Below are 14,321 nucleotides of genomic sequence, written 5' to 3'. Positions count from 1 at the left end.
TGCCTATGTATATATCAAATGCACTAGTGCACTTGATCATGATATACAATGAAGAGTGACCTTTGTTGTTACCTCCATAAAGAAAAACCCTCAAAACAATTTTATTGTGGTAGGTTGCATTTGTATTTCATCAATAATTATTTAGTGATGTGCTTTTATGTAAAAATCACATCAATGCTCTTATAATATGTAGTGTGCTAAAAAAATAAGTCACAAAAAAACAACCCACGCATTTATCATCAACGTGTCAAAATATATAGTGAAAACATGAACATGAATTTATTGTTGTAAATGTGCATTTATAAATGAAAACCATAATTGTTATATCATTTTTTATTGATCCTGATCTTAAGGGATAAGATCCAAGAATCATGAATGTTGGGATACTAGGGAGGAACATATACATCTGCCAACGAATCCCAAAAACATAAAAAATTTGAAAACTACTCACACTTAATACAACATATAATTTTATTAATTAAGAAAAAGTACCTTTTATCATTACATTATGGAGGGCCAAGCTATCCTTTTGCAAGGTGAGGCATGCTATTTATAGTATTCTTGATGCCTTACTGAGTTAGATTGTTCAATACCATGGGTAAATACCATGAGTGAACACCATGGGTAAACACCATGGGTGGATATTGGTTTTCATTCAGATCAATCCTTCCCCCTTAGGAAGCAATTGTCCCCATTGCGTCAAGTTCCCCCTTGAGAAGATTTTTTTGAATATGAGGCAATGAAGAGAAGGGTTTTGTGTGGTTGATCCATAACCATGATGAACAAAGGTCCAAAAATAGAGTTTCCCTATGATGCTTGTGGGCCAACTATGATACTAATAGTGTATGGCCTAGCAAATGAGCTTCGACGAAAAGGGTTTTTTTGTAGCTGACCCATAACGATTATGAGTGAAGATCCGAGGATAGAGATACCATGTAATGTTGGTGGGCCAATTGTAATATTGATAGTGTATGACCTAGCAAATGGACCTTGTGATAGTTCACTTGTTGGTTTGCCAAGGCAGAAATTTGGTGGCTTATCTTTGTATATTCTCACTATCCAATTAGATGTTGTAAATACTTCCTCCAAGTTCTCAAAAACTCCATCTACACCAAAAAGTACCATATCAATTTTTTCCATGGTATAAGCCATTATTGAGTCCAATATAAGTTTAATAGGAACACCAACAACAACCAAAGCTTTTGACATTTCTATGTTTGTATTATCTAAATGACCTTTAGTGAATACAACACTAGAGTTCTTCCCATTTGATGTTGCCATTCACAATAGGTTTTACGAGCCTCAAAAGAATTTCTCCAAACTTTTCACCACGTTCTATCAGACCGGTCTTATGAGCTGAAAAATCTTTAGATGTCCTAGTAACATATCATGTGAAAAGGTCACACCCAACAAATAGTGAAATAGATGTCTCATGCCATGCCTTGAAACAATCATATTCCTTTGGAATTTAAGGGAAAATTAGAAAATGCATGCCCTTTGCAAGAGTGAAACAAGTTCAAAATTAAAAAATGGGGTCTAAAAATAGCGTAAGCAATTTCTGCAAAACCCTCTCCATAACACAATTTGATTATATAATGCTATAAATTGAGGCTCAAATTTTTGTTTTTTCCTTATATGTAAATCAATTCAATATTTCATATATTTCTTTACATGAATTGAAAAGAAATGTTGACTTGGATATTTCTGACGTTAAGAATGAATAAAAGATTCAAATCACAATATACATGTTTCATCACCTGCTTTTAACCTTAAAAATATTCATATATTATAGACCCAAGGCATGGTGAATTTCTAGACACCGTTCGCTTTGTTAGGCCTAGAAAACTGCAAAAATTTATTCGCGAAGCAAGCACTGAAACCCATAGAAATATGCCATAAAGCATGGCCCTAAGGATTGATGTACTAGGTAGAGAATGTATTACAAAAGGTATGGTCCAATCTCCAACATAACCCCCCTGAAAGAAAAAAACAACTCAATGTCAAGATTAAAAAATGGGCCCAGTGCTTTGCTATTGGTTTTGTTGTATGTATATAGTTCTTGTACATTTGCAAAAGGCATAGCAAAGCCAAAATTATAAAATATATCTTAAATCCTAGATTAAACTGAAACAACTAATGAAGAGTGGAAAATGCAACACCATAAAGGAATAGAAATGTTGGTATTATGTAGGTATAATGCCAATCTGGAGAGTAAATAACATATATGTACAAGAGCATTTCCCAAACCATTGGAGTTTCATCGCTACGTTAAAAGGCGGTGTGGAAAAGCATGCTGCCAATGGCGAGTTCCATGTTGGATAAATGTAGAAAACATTTTCCTTAATGAGTTGATAAGACCAATAAAAACTAGAATAATGCATGGAATGTTGAATATTGTGTTGAGAATTCAACAATATATGTTGAAATAGCATAGTTCTTCTCACACTAGTCTATGGTGGATGTCATAGGCCCCAAAAATCTATCAACCCTTTGGTTTTCAATTCTTTCAAATGTAGTTTATCACACACCAAAAATAAAAGAACCGGAATCCAATTATTCCTTGACATCATGTGCACTGCAAAAGTTTCTCTTAAAACAAACAATATGCCTTCAATATGATGTTAGGAACAATACACAATGGTCATCTTATTTGTGCGTGCTCCAAATTCTTGAGATTCACTATCACAATTATTCGAAAACCTTCCATATGCTCCACAACAATGGTCTCCGTGGGGGAATATACGAGCATTTGGGCATACCATTTCTCCAAACTACAATCAATGAACCGAATACCATGTGGGTCAACCGAATACCATCTGGGTTGTTGACACCTAATCATAGGGATTGGGTGAACAATTGTAATTAGTGTAAATAAATAATAGAGAAAATGGAGAGTCATCGGGAGATGAACTGAACAGTCACTCCCTCTTGTATATAATAATGAACAACCTGAATGAATAATACGATTACATTTGAGGAGTTACCTCTTGGTCTGACATGGTATTAGAGCCAGCGCCATTTTTGGCTTCCCTCTCTACTTTGTAACTCCTCTCTCGCAACTGTTGCCCCTCTCTGGCAACTGCTGCAGACGTTTGGTTGGTTATGTGAGGCAACTACTCCACAAGCGCAGTTGAGGTATCACTCTCTTGGTTTCATAGTGTTAAACACGGGTGCGATGAATGAAATTCTCTTATGACTATGTATCGGTGTTTTGGACCCTAATCGGGTATTTTTCTCTGTTCATACATTTTATTTATAAATCACAGTCAATTAGTGTTAAGCGTTAATACTGAGTTTAAGCACTAAACCTTTTCTTAAGCGTCTTTATTAAAATATGAATTAAGCACGTGGGTAGTATTCGGCAAGTGGTAAGCGGTATCTCGCGTGCCCTAAAGGCTGGAAATGGTATTCCTAAATTTCACACAATTAACCTTAGTGGGCGACATGTAGCACGAGAAAACCACTTTTCTCGTGCGCTCTCGATTTGTTATGCATCGTGCAAGATTTCACGCATGATTACGCGATAGTAGTTGGATCAAGCACGATTGATTAACAGTGGAGATTGGCCAAGCTAGTTGGCGCGCTGGTGACGCGATAACCGTTCAATTAAATGGGTCAGATCTGACGCTGATCGCGTCAGAAGATGCATGTGAGTTAATTTAAATTTTAGATGCGATAAGGTTATGAACTGGGGTTTTAATTCCTTTTGGTTTTGTTATGAGATTGCGTGACAACCGTTCGATTGGACAAGTCCCATCAATGGTGGAGATCGTCTGGGTTAGTTGGTGAGTGGACGACACGATATCCGTTGGATCTAGAGAAGTGAGATCAATGACGCGGATTGAAGTGCTTGATAAAAGGAGAAGTCAACGAGGGACCGACAGTGATTGGTCAGATAAGCGGGACCCTCAGGGGGAAAATCCACGTACAAAACTGGATTTAAGCACAGCTGATTGGTTACAAAGTTAACCAGTAGTCAAATTACATACTACCACCTCATTTTCATCAACCTCATGTGTTAACCTCATGTGTCATTTTTTTACTAGCAGAAGAGCGATCTTTTTTTACACAGTACATTTTTAAAATTCACTCATTGATATCTATTGTGGGAGTGGTTCTCACTGGGAAGGAGAACTATCCAGAATGGTCGCGGAAAATCAAACACACTCTCATTTATAATGAGCTGTGGAAAGGAGTGTGTGTTGGAGATGGAGACAAAGAGCCAGAACAGCCTACCTCAGACAAGGAATTCACCATTTGGTAAAATAAGAACTGCAAGGCTTATGCATTTATTGCAACATCAGTAAATTAAGAGGTGAGTCACCATATTTCACCATTTTCAAATGCTTTTGAAGCCTTATAAAAACTGAAGGAACTCTATGACTCACACTCTACACTTGAAGTTGTTCACCCTTGAATTACAAAATGATGATCCTCTTTCTCTTGCATCAGAAGTAAAATCTATTATGCATGATATCGAAGTCACTAATGTTGAACTAGACATTCCTCTAATAGCTTTTCTCAAGGCACTTTATCCCACTTACTCAAATTATCTTGAGTCATTGCAAGCAAATGGAAACCTCAAAGATATTACCTTTGACTCCCTTGTGAAAAAAAACGTTAAAAGAGAGAAATATTTTGGGAAGAAGATAGCTCCTCAGTCTTCTAAAGAGGTTATGTGCCTTGCACATAGAGACAAGAATCTTGCTCAAGATTCTTTGAGAGGAAGAGGAAGAAATTTCAGAGGCAGGGGAGGAAAAATGTTGGACACCTAATCCTCTAAGGGTTGGTGTGGAAGCTGAATAGTCTAAGGAAGTCCAAGAGACCTTCGAATACAAAACCAAAGGTCATATGAATGTACTATAAATGTATATCATTGTCAATAATAGATACACTCTCATGCTTATCTTTAATATTCTGTTGCTGCCATGTATGTGTTTAACATGGTATCAAAGGAAGGCGTATTCCTGCCCTGTGGCCTCTCTGCATCTTGAACATGAGATGATTCATTCCATGAAGATAACTCTCCCACACTTTCCTGTGCCTAGTGTTTGTAGTGAAAATGTGGTCTGCTGGAGCCCATTGAATGCACGTAAACCTTTCCTGCTGGAGCGTGGTGTTGGACGGAGTACACTCTGTGTTTGATAGAAAATCAAACAACCTTTAAAGTTTGTGTTGCGTGGAAGACTGAGATGACCGTGGTGAGTTCCATGAGTGAAGTAAGTATGTATTATAGCCATAAATATTCGATACATATTCTGCATTGAATGGTAATGTGTTGACTGCGTTTCTGATGAACATTGTGTTGCTTGACATGGGTAGTATTACTGTGTTCATAATATTGCATTACCATGATAGTTTTTTGGTTAATGACTCTCCTTCCGCATAGTTAATACTCCGGACTCTGCACCATAATACCTCCTCCGTGTCAGTGAAATTATCAGTGAAATTATGTTGGCATGTACACCATGACTGTACACAGTGACTGTGGTTGCCTTGAATCATATTAGTATATACACTGTCCAGTTATATGAATGTTTCCCCTACTGCCACATTAGAGGATCTATGGACTATGACTTTCTCATCCATAGGTGACTTCCAAAGGAGCTCGAAGCCAAAACTGAAACCCTTAAGTGGGCCAGGAAGCTAAACAGGCAGAATTGGTACTTTGTTGAAGGCTAGAAATCCTTCCAACTTGAGGTCCAGCGAATCAAGCGAAAATGCACAGTAACCACTGGATCAGTCAGATCAATGGACAGGGTTAATGGAAGATGAGCGATGGAGATCTTATCGTAGGAGATTAAGTTAAGAAATGGACGGATCACATCAAGGCACGTGTCGACAGAAGGGTGGAAAACGTGCAGAATAATGGAGCGGTCTTCGTAGGCGATAAGCAATATCTCGCGCGCCCTAAAAGTTGTAAATGGTATTTTACAAATTCACACGATTAACCTGAGGGGTTGACACGTGGCACGGAAAACCACTTTTCTCACGTGCTCTCAATTTTATAGCGGTCGTGCAAGATTTCACGCAAGATTACGCGATCACCATTGGATTAAGGTAGGAGAAATAAATGGTGGAGATTAGTCAGGCTAGTTGGCACGAGTTATTGTGTGATAACCGTTGGATTGAGGAATGAGATCGACGGCAAAGATTTAATGCACTAAGGAGAGCATCGATATATGTGCAAAGGTTTGTGGAATGGAAGAAAGGTAAGGTTTAAGTGTGGTTTATGAAATATTTTTATTATATGGGAATTATAATAGAAATAAGCAGGATTAATGTATTATGGTTTAAGTTGAGTTTTAACTGAAGTCTAAAATCCATGGTATGGTTAGAATGCACAGGTAATAAGAATTAACCAAATATTATGAAGGATTTATAAGGTTCCGCTCAAAGGATTATAAAGGTCTAGACTTTGGATAGTTAAATCAAACATTTCCGCATAGAGTTTATTGAAGGAGCATTAAACCTTGACTTGTGAAGGTTTTACTAAGTATGGAATTTTAAAATTCTTGGGACATGTATATGACATGCATTTTATATGCATACTGTGGGTATGTGTAGCTTAGGCTACATCATTGTCAAAAGTTGCATTGTATGGTGATTTGTCTCCAGCTGAAAGCATTCTCTGTTGTGGAAAGCATTCGAGTGTCATTTTGGATATGGGTATTATAATCATGGCGGATAGTAATGACAAAATGTTTTACAACTATTGAGTTTGAATCCACATATCTTCACGCCCATGCATTTGAGTCCCAATAGCGTTCTGCTCCACCACTCTACAGCAGCATCAAAGACAGCCTTTGCCCCGTCAATATCACCTGCCTGGAGGAGTATTGTGGCCGCAGAGTGCAAACTGGAGTCAAGGTAAAAGTGGCGGATGAGAAAGAAATTTGGCAGACTGCTAAAATTGACAGAAATTGCAGGGAAGTGGTGATTTTCCGATCAGAGGAGATCGATGCATATCGCGTCAGAACATGCAAGCAGGTTAACATTTTAAATGGATGTAATGTGATTATTAAAAAGAGTTTAAGGCTTAGATTAAAATGGTAAGTGGTATATCGTGTGGGTAATAAAATGGTAAATGGTATTTGTATGAAGTGCGTGATGAACTGTGGTGGTGCCACGTAGCACGAGAAAACCAGAAATCTCGCGCGCTCTCGACTTAGTATCGGTCATGCAAGAATCTGCGCAAGATTGCGCAATAGTCGTTCGATTGGACAGGTCACATCGATGGTAGAGATCGTCCAGGTTAGTTGGTGAGTAGATGATGTGATATCCGTTGATCTAAACGAAGAAATCAATGATGCAAATTGAAGCGCCTGATAAAAAGGAAAGTCAAAGAAAGGACCGACGACAATTGGTCAGGTAAGTAGGACCCTAACAAAAAAATAAATAAATAAAAATACAAGTACAGAATCTACATAATGCGTAGCTCTACATACCGGTCCATCGTAACGCACAACTCTATGGAAAAGATCTTCCCAAGGTCTGATGATTGACTTGGGAAGTGCACGCTGAATTTCTGCGTCTGCATTTAACTCTGCTGCTTTATTGGGCACTAGATCTGAATCAATTGTAAGATTATTGGATTTTTGTTTATGGGAGTCTATATCAATCTTCTAAATAGAAACAGGTTCAGAATGATGACTCCACTACTATAATTCTTCCTACTATAGTTGAGATTCAAGCTGCAAAAAATCAATCTGTTCTTGTGCATATTGTAGACAAGTCTGAATTTCTAAGAGAGAGCCTTTGCTGATTTGGAATGTGTCATTGGAAGTAGATTGTATTAGAGTTTTCAAGAACTCTAATACTTCACCAATTTGAGTCATTTTCTCCAATGGTGTTATGATACCAGTTGATGGCGTTACAGTGTTCTTTATAGAGTGTTTTAGCAATAGAGAAGGCCGACGAGTGTTTTATCTTCCGGTGTGGAGGCACCAAGCCTGAGACAACATGATGGCGGTGATACCAAGTGTTAACCAACTATCAGGATTATGTGAACCAGCATACAATGTTCAACCGTTAAACTATTCATCACCACCACCACTGCAATTCTTCCAATAACTAACATACGATGGACCGGTATGTAGAGTTGTGCGTTATGTAGATTTTGTACTTGTATTTTTTTTTTAGGGTCCTACTTACCTGACCAATCGTCATCGGTCCTTTCTTTGACTTTCCTTTTTGTCAGGCGCTTCAATCTGCGTCATTGATTTCTTCCTTTAGATCAATAGATATCGCGTCGTCTGCTCGCCAACTATCTCGGACGATCTCTACCGTCGATGTGACCTATCCAATTGAATGGCTATCACACAATCTCGTGCAGATTCTTGCATGACCAATACCAGGTCGAGAGCGTGCGATATTTATGGTTTTCTCGTGCTATGTGGCACCACCACGGTTCATTGTGCACTTCATACAAATACCATTTACCATTTTATTACCCATGCAATATACCACTTACCATTTTAATTTGAGCCTTAAACTCTTTTTAATAACCACATCACGTCCATTTAAAATGTTAACCTACTTGCATGTTCTGACATGATATGCGTCGATCTCCTCTAATTGAATGATCACCACTTCCCCGTGATTTCCGTCAATTTTAGCAGTCTGCCAAATTTCTTTCTCATTTGCCACTTTTACCTTGACTCCAGTCTGCACTCTATGGCCACAATACTCCTCTAGGCAGGTGATATTGATGGGGAAAAGGTTGTCTTTGATGCTGCTATAGAGTGGTGGAGTAGAACACTATTGGGACTCAAATGCGTGGGTGTGAAGATATGTGGATTCAAACTCAATAGTTGTAAAACATTTTTTCATTACTATCCACCATGATTATAATACCCATATCCAAAATGACACTCGGATGCTTTCCACAACAGAGAATGCTTTCAGCTGGAGACAAATCACCATACAATGCAACTTTTGACAATGATGCAGCCTAAGCCACACATACCCATAGTATGCATATAAAATGCATGTCATATACATGTCCCAGGAATTTTAAAATTCCATACTTAGTAAAACCTTCACAAGTCAAGGTTTAATGCTCCTTCAATAAACTCTATGTAGAAACGTTTGATTTAACTATCCAAAGTCTGGACCTTTATAAACCTTTGATTGGAACCTTACAAATCCTTCATAATATTTGGTTAATTCTTATTACCCTCATATACTAACCATAAAATGGATTTTAAACTTCGGTTAAAACTCATATTAAACCATAATACATTAATCCTGCTTATTTCTATTATAATTCCCATATAATAGAAATATTTCATAAACCACACTTAAACCTTACCTTTCTTCCATTCCACAAACCTTTGCACATATATCGATGCTCTCCTTAGCGCATTAAATCTTCGCCATCGATCTCATTCCTCAATCTGACGGTTATCACGCAATAACTTGTGCTAATTAGCCTGGCCAATCTCCACTATTTATTTCTCCTACCTCAATCCAATGGTGATCGCGTAATCTCGTGTGAAGTCTTGCACGACTGATATCATATCGAGAGCGCATGAGAAAAGTGGTTTTCCCATGCTACGTGTCAACCCCTCAGGTTAATCATGTGAATTTTCAAAATACCATTTACAGCTTTTAGGGCGCGCGAGATACTGCTTACCACCTACGAAGACCGCTCCATTATTCTACACGTTTTCCACCCTTCTGTCAACACGTGCCTTGATGTGATCTGTCCATTTCTTAACTTAATATCCTGTGATAAGGTCTTCGTCGCTCATCTTCCATTAACTCTGTCCATTGATCTAACTGATCCAATGGTTACTGTGCACTATCGCCTGATTTGCTGGACCTCGAGCTGGAAGGATTTCCAGCCTTCAACAAAGTATCAATTCCACATGTTCAACGTCCTAGCCCACTTAAGGGTCTCGGTCTTAACTTCAAGCTTCCTTGGAAGTCACCTGTGGATGAGAAAGTCACAGTCCATAGATCCTCTAATATGGTAGTAGGGGCAACGTTCATATAACTAGACTGTGTATATACTAATATGATTCAAGGAAACCACAATCACTGTGTATAGTCATGGTGTACATGCCAACACAATTTCACTGACACGGAGGAGGTATTGTGGTGCGGAGTCAGGAGTATTAACTGTGCGGAAGGAGAGGCATTAACCAAGAAACAGTCATGGTAATGCAGTATTATGAACATAGTAATACACATGACAATCACTCCATGTCAAGCAACACAATGTTCATCCAAAATGCAGTCAACACATTACTATTTAATGTTGAATACGTATCGAATATTTATGGTTGCAATACATACTTACTTCATGCATGGCACTGACCACTGTCATCTCAGTCTTCCACACAACACAAACTTTAAAGGTTGTTTGATTTTCTATTAAACACAGAGCATACTCCGTCCAACACCACACTCCAACAGGAAAGGTTTACTTGCATTTAATGGGATCCAGCAAACCACATTTTCACTACAAATACTAGGCATAGGAAAGTGCGGGAGAGTTATCTTCACGGAATGAATCATCTCATGTTCAAGATGCAAAAAGGCCACAAGGCAGGAAGATGCCTTGCTCTGATACCATGTTAAACACATACATGGCAGCAACAGAATATTAAAGATAAGCATGAGAGTGTATCTATTATTGACAATGATATACATTTATAGTACATTCATATGACCTTTGGTTTCGTATTCCAAGATCTCTTGGACTTCCTTAAACTATTCAGCTTCCACACCAACCCTTAGAGGATTAGGTGTCCAACATTCCAGAGCACATAGAAAACTTGAACTCAATCATTCAGATTTATGTGGTCCAGTGCGTGTTCCTTCTACAAATGGAAATAAATATATGATGACATTTATTGATGACTACACCAAAATGTGTTGGGTTTATTTATTGAAGAACAAATCTGATGCTTTTCAAACATTCAAGAACTTTCAGAAAATGATGCACAATCTCATATTGGCTCTATTCGCACTGATAATGGAAAATAATACACTTCAAATGAATTTGAAAACTATCTTTATCGACATGGGATCAAACATAAAACAACTTTGCCTTATAATCCCCAACAGAACAGAATAGCTAAAAGAATGAATAAGACAATCTTAAATATGGTGTGCTCCATGATGTTTTTCAAAAATGTAAAAATGATGTTTTGGGTTGATGTAGTTCTATTTGTTGTATATATAAAGAACAGATGTCCATCTAATGCTATTAGAAACAAGACTCCTTATGAAATGTGGTATCGGCACATTCCTTTGGTAAAGCATCTCAGGGTCTTTAGTTCCACATGTTATGCCTTGATACCAAAGGTACATAGAAACAAACTTGGTGCAAGAAGTCATAAGTGTATCTTCCTGGGGTATTCAAACACATCCAAAGTATACCATCTCTATGATGAAGTCAATAAAAAGTTTGTTGTATCTAGAGATGTAATCTTTCTTGAATCATCCAAAACTGACAATGTTGTTGAGCGACAACTTGATCGCTTAGATAGATTCATAAATGCAAAATCATTTCAAGAATTTGATAATCAGATTCCAAATCTTGAAGGGGGGATTCCTATACTAGATAAACCTGTGGAATATTCTTCTGAAGCACTCTCTCCTCTGCATGAAACTCCAACAACGGATGATACATTGAGTGATGTGATTGACCGAATTGGGAGAATCAATCTTGATTCAGTCCCAACTCAATCAATGGAGCAGCCTAGACCATCTCAAAAATGTCCCCCAAAGTGGCTGACAAAGACACTTGAAAGTGTTCATCCTGATGAGGTTGGAAAGACAGGAACTAGAAATTCAACCCAGAAAAATGGAGGTGATGTAGATGACTCTAATTCACCTATTGATATGGATGTTTCTTATGATTGTGAATTGAATTTGTCTACAGATTTTGGACCAACTTCCTTCAAAGAAGATGCTTCTCATGATGAATGAAAAGAAGAAATACAAAAGGAGTATGATGCCTTGATAAAGAATGGCACTTGGAAGCTGGTTGATCCTCCATTGGGAACCAAACCAATTGGCTGCAAGTGGGTCTACAAGAACAAGTATAAAGTTGATGGCTCACTTGACAAGCACAAAACCAGGCTTGTCACAAAAGGTTTTGCACAGAAGGAAGGGGTTGATTATGAGGAGACTTTTGCCCCCATAACAAAATGGGCTACCATCCAGACACTCTTTTCCCTAGCATCTCAGAACGGTTGGAAAGTACACCAAATGGATGTAAAAATTGATTTCTTGAATGGATATCTAAAAGAGAATGTTTTTATGTCCCAGCCTGAAGGATTTGCTGTAGAAGGACATGAACATAAAGTATGCAAACATGTGAAATCCTTGTATGGCCTCAAACAAGCACCATGAGCTTGGTATGAAAAACTAATCGAGCATCTTCTGAAACTCAATTTCAAAGATTATGATCTTGATGATGTAACTTTGTTTTTCATGAAGTTTGGAAAAACAGTTGTATATCCTATGGTATATGTAGATGATATTTTGATGACAGGGAACAATGAGAGCTACATTGCATCCATAAAGAAGGAATTGAGGAAAGGTTTTGAAATGACTGATTTGGACTATGTTCATTACTATCTTGGTATTGAAGTAACTCAACATCTGAAGTCCATATTCCTTTCTCAAAAGAAGTACATTAGAGATCTGTTGAATAGGTTTGGCATGACTGAATGCAATCCATTAACTACTCCAATGGAATAAAACTTAAAGCTCACATCCATTGAAGGAAAAGAATTTGAGGATGCAACAAAGTATAGACAACTTGTACGAAGTATCAACTACCTAAATACTACCAGACCAAACATTTTGCTTGTTGTTGGAATCCCCTCCAGGTTTATGCAAAAGCCTTGTGAGGGACAATGGTCTGCTGCAAAAAGATTTCTAAAGGACTTGAAGGGAACTCAAGACTTTGGAATCAAGTATACACAGGTGGGTGACTTTAACTTGATTGGATACTCTAATTCAATGGAGACAAAGAAACTGGGGTATCTACTTTGGGTTATGCTATGAGTCTTGGGTCAGGAGTTGTCTCCTAGAGATCACGCAAACAATCAGTTCCAGCATATTCCACAATAGAGGCAGAATATGTGACAGCAGCTGAGGCAACAAAAGAAATTGTGTGGCTCAAGAGAATTCTAGAAGATTTCCAGGTAAAACAAGTACAATCGACTCCACTCATGATTAAAAATACCTCGGCAATAAAGTTGGCCAAGAACCCAAAGTTCCATTATAGAACGAAGCACATCAATACAAAATATCATCTGCTTCAACATCATGTTGAGGCCAAAACAATCCATCTTCACCATTGTTCCACTAATGAGTAGATTGCAGACATCTTCACCAAAGCGCTTGGAAGAGAAAAAATTGAAAGATTTAGAACGATGCTTGGACTCACCAATATCCCTTCAGATTAAGGGGGGGAATGCTGACACCTAATCATAGGGATTGGGTGAACAATTGTAATTAGTGTAAATAAATAATAGAGAAAATGGAGAGTCATCAAGAGATAAACTGAACAGTCACTCCCTCTTGTATATAATAATGAACAACCTGAATGAATAATATGATTACATTTGAGGAGTTACCTCCTGGTCTGACATGGGTCAATCGTTCACCATTACGCATGATATAAATTCTCACTTAAAGTATATAAATACCAAGTAAAACACCATAGGCATAGAAACCATCAATACATAGAGGAATAACATTAATATTAGATATGTCCTTTGGATTTGTGTGGAAGGTAAAAATAAAGACTCCTTTTGTGAAGTTTTCCCACACTAGAAGTAATTCGATTTCTTGTGGTTTTCATGGGTATGAAAGTAGGCCAATGGCTTCCACCCACGCGGTGTTGTTACTGCTTTATTATGAGTGTGAATAAGTGGAGGTGGACTTAGTGTGGTTATTATTGTTATTGTGAGTGTGAATAAGTGGAGGTGGCTCCTGCTACCATATGAAACCTAAATCGTAGACATCTTCATGGATGTCATTCCTCCAGATGTCATGGATATAGGGTGTTCTTAAAAAGGTATCCAAAATGTTGCAGATCAGAACAATTTATGGCAAGAAGCCGATGGATCCACTCGGGAAACCATTATAAAACCTTGATTACTATGGATTCGTAGCCTACTCTGATATCACTAATCCATATCTTGAGGGCTAAGATCTAGGAACCATAAATGTTGGAAGAGTAGGGAGGAACATATTAATCCCATAAACATAAAAAAGGAAAACTACTCTCATTAAATACAATAGATAATTTTATTAATTAAGAAAATTAACCTTTTACCATTACATTATGA

The 14,321-nt window shown here is 37.8% G+C and overlaps 1 pseudogene; it reads right to left on the bottom strand.

Moving 5' to 3' along the window:
* Positions 1 to 1,753: 1,753 nt before the first annotated feature.
* LOC149181208 (alkaline ceramidase pseudogene) overlaps positions 1,754 to 14,321 on the bottom strand; it is a 100,272-nt pseudogene continuing 87,704 nt past the window's right edge.

Source organism: Pinus tabuliformis, chromosome 3_2 (assembly GCF_031772625.1).
Source record: "Pinus tabuliformis cultivar Carrire ecotype Pingquan chromosome 3_2, CPIR1, whole genome shotgun sequence".
Classification (NCBI taxonomy): domain Eukaryota; kingdom Viridiplantae; phylum Streptophyta; class Pinopsida; order Pinales; family Pinaceae; genus Pinus; species Pinus tabuliformis.
This window is presented reverse-complemented; position numbering and strand designations above follow the sequence as displayed.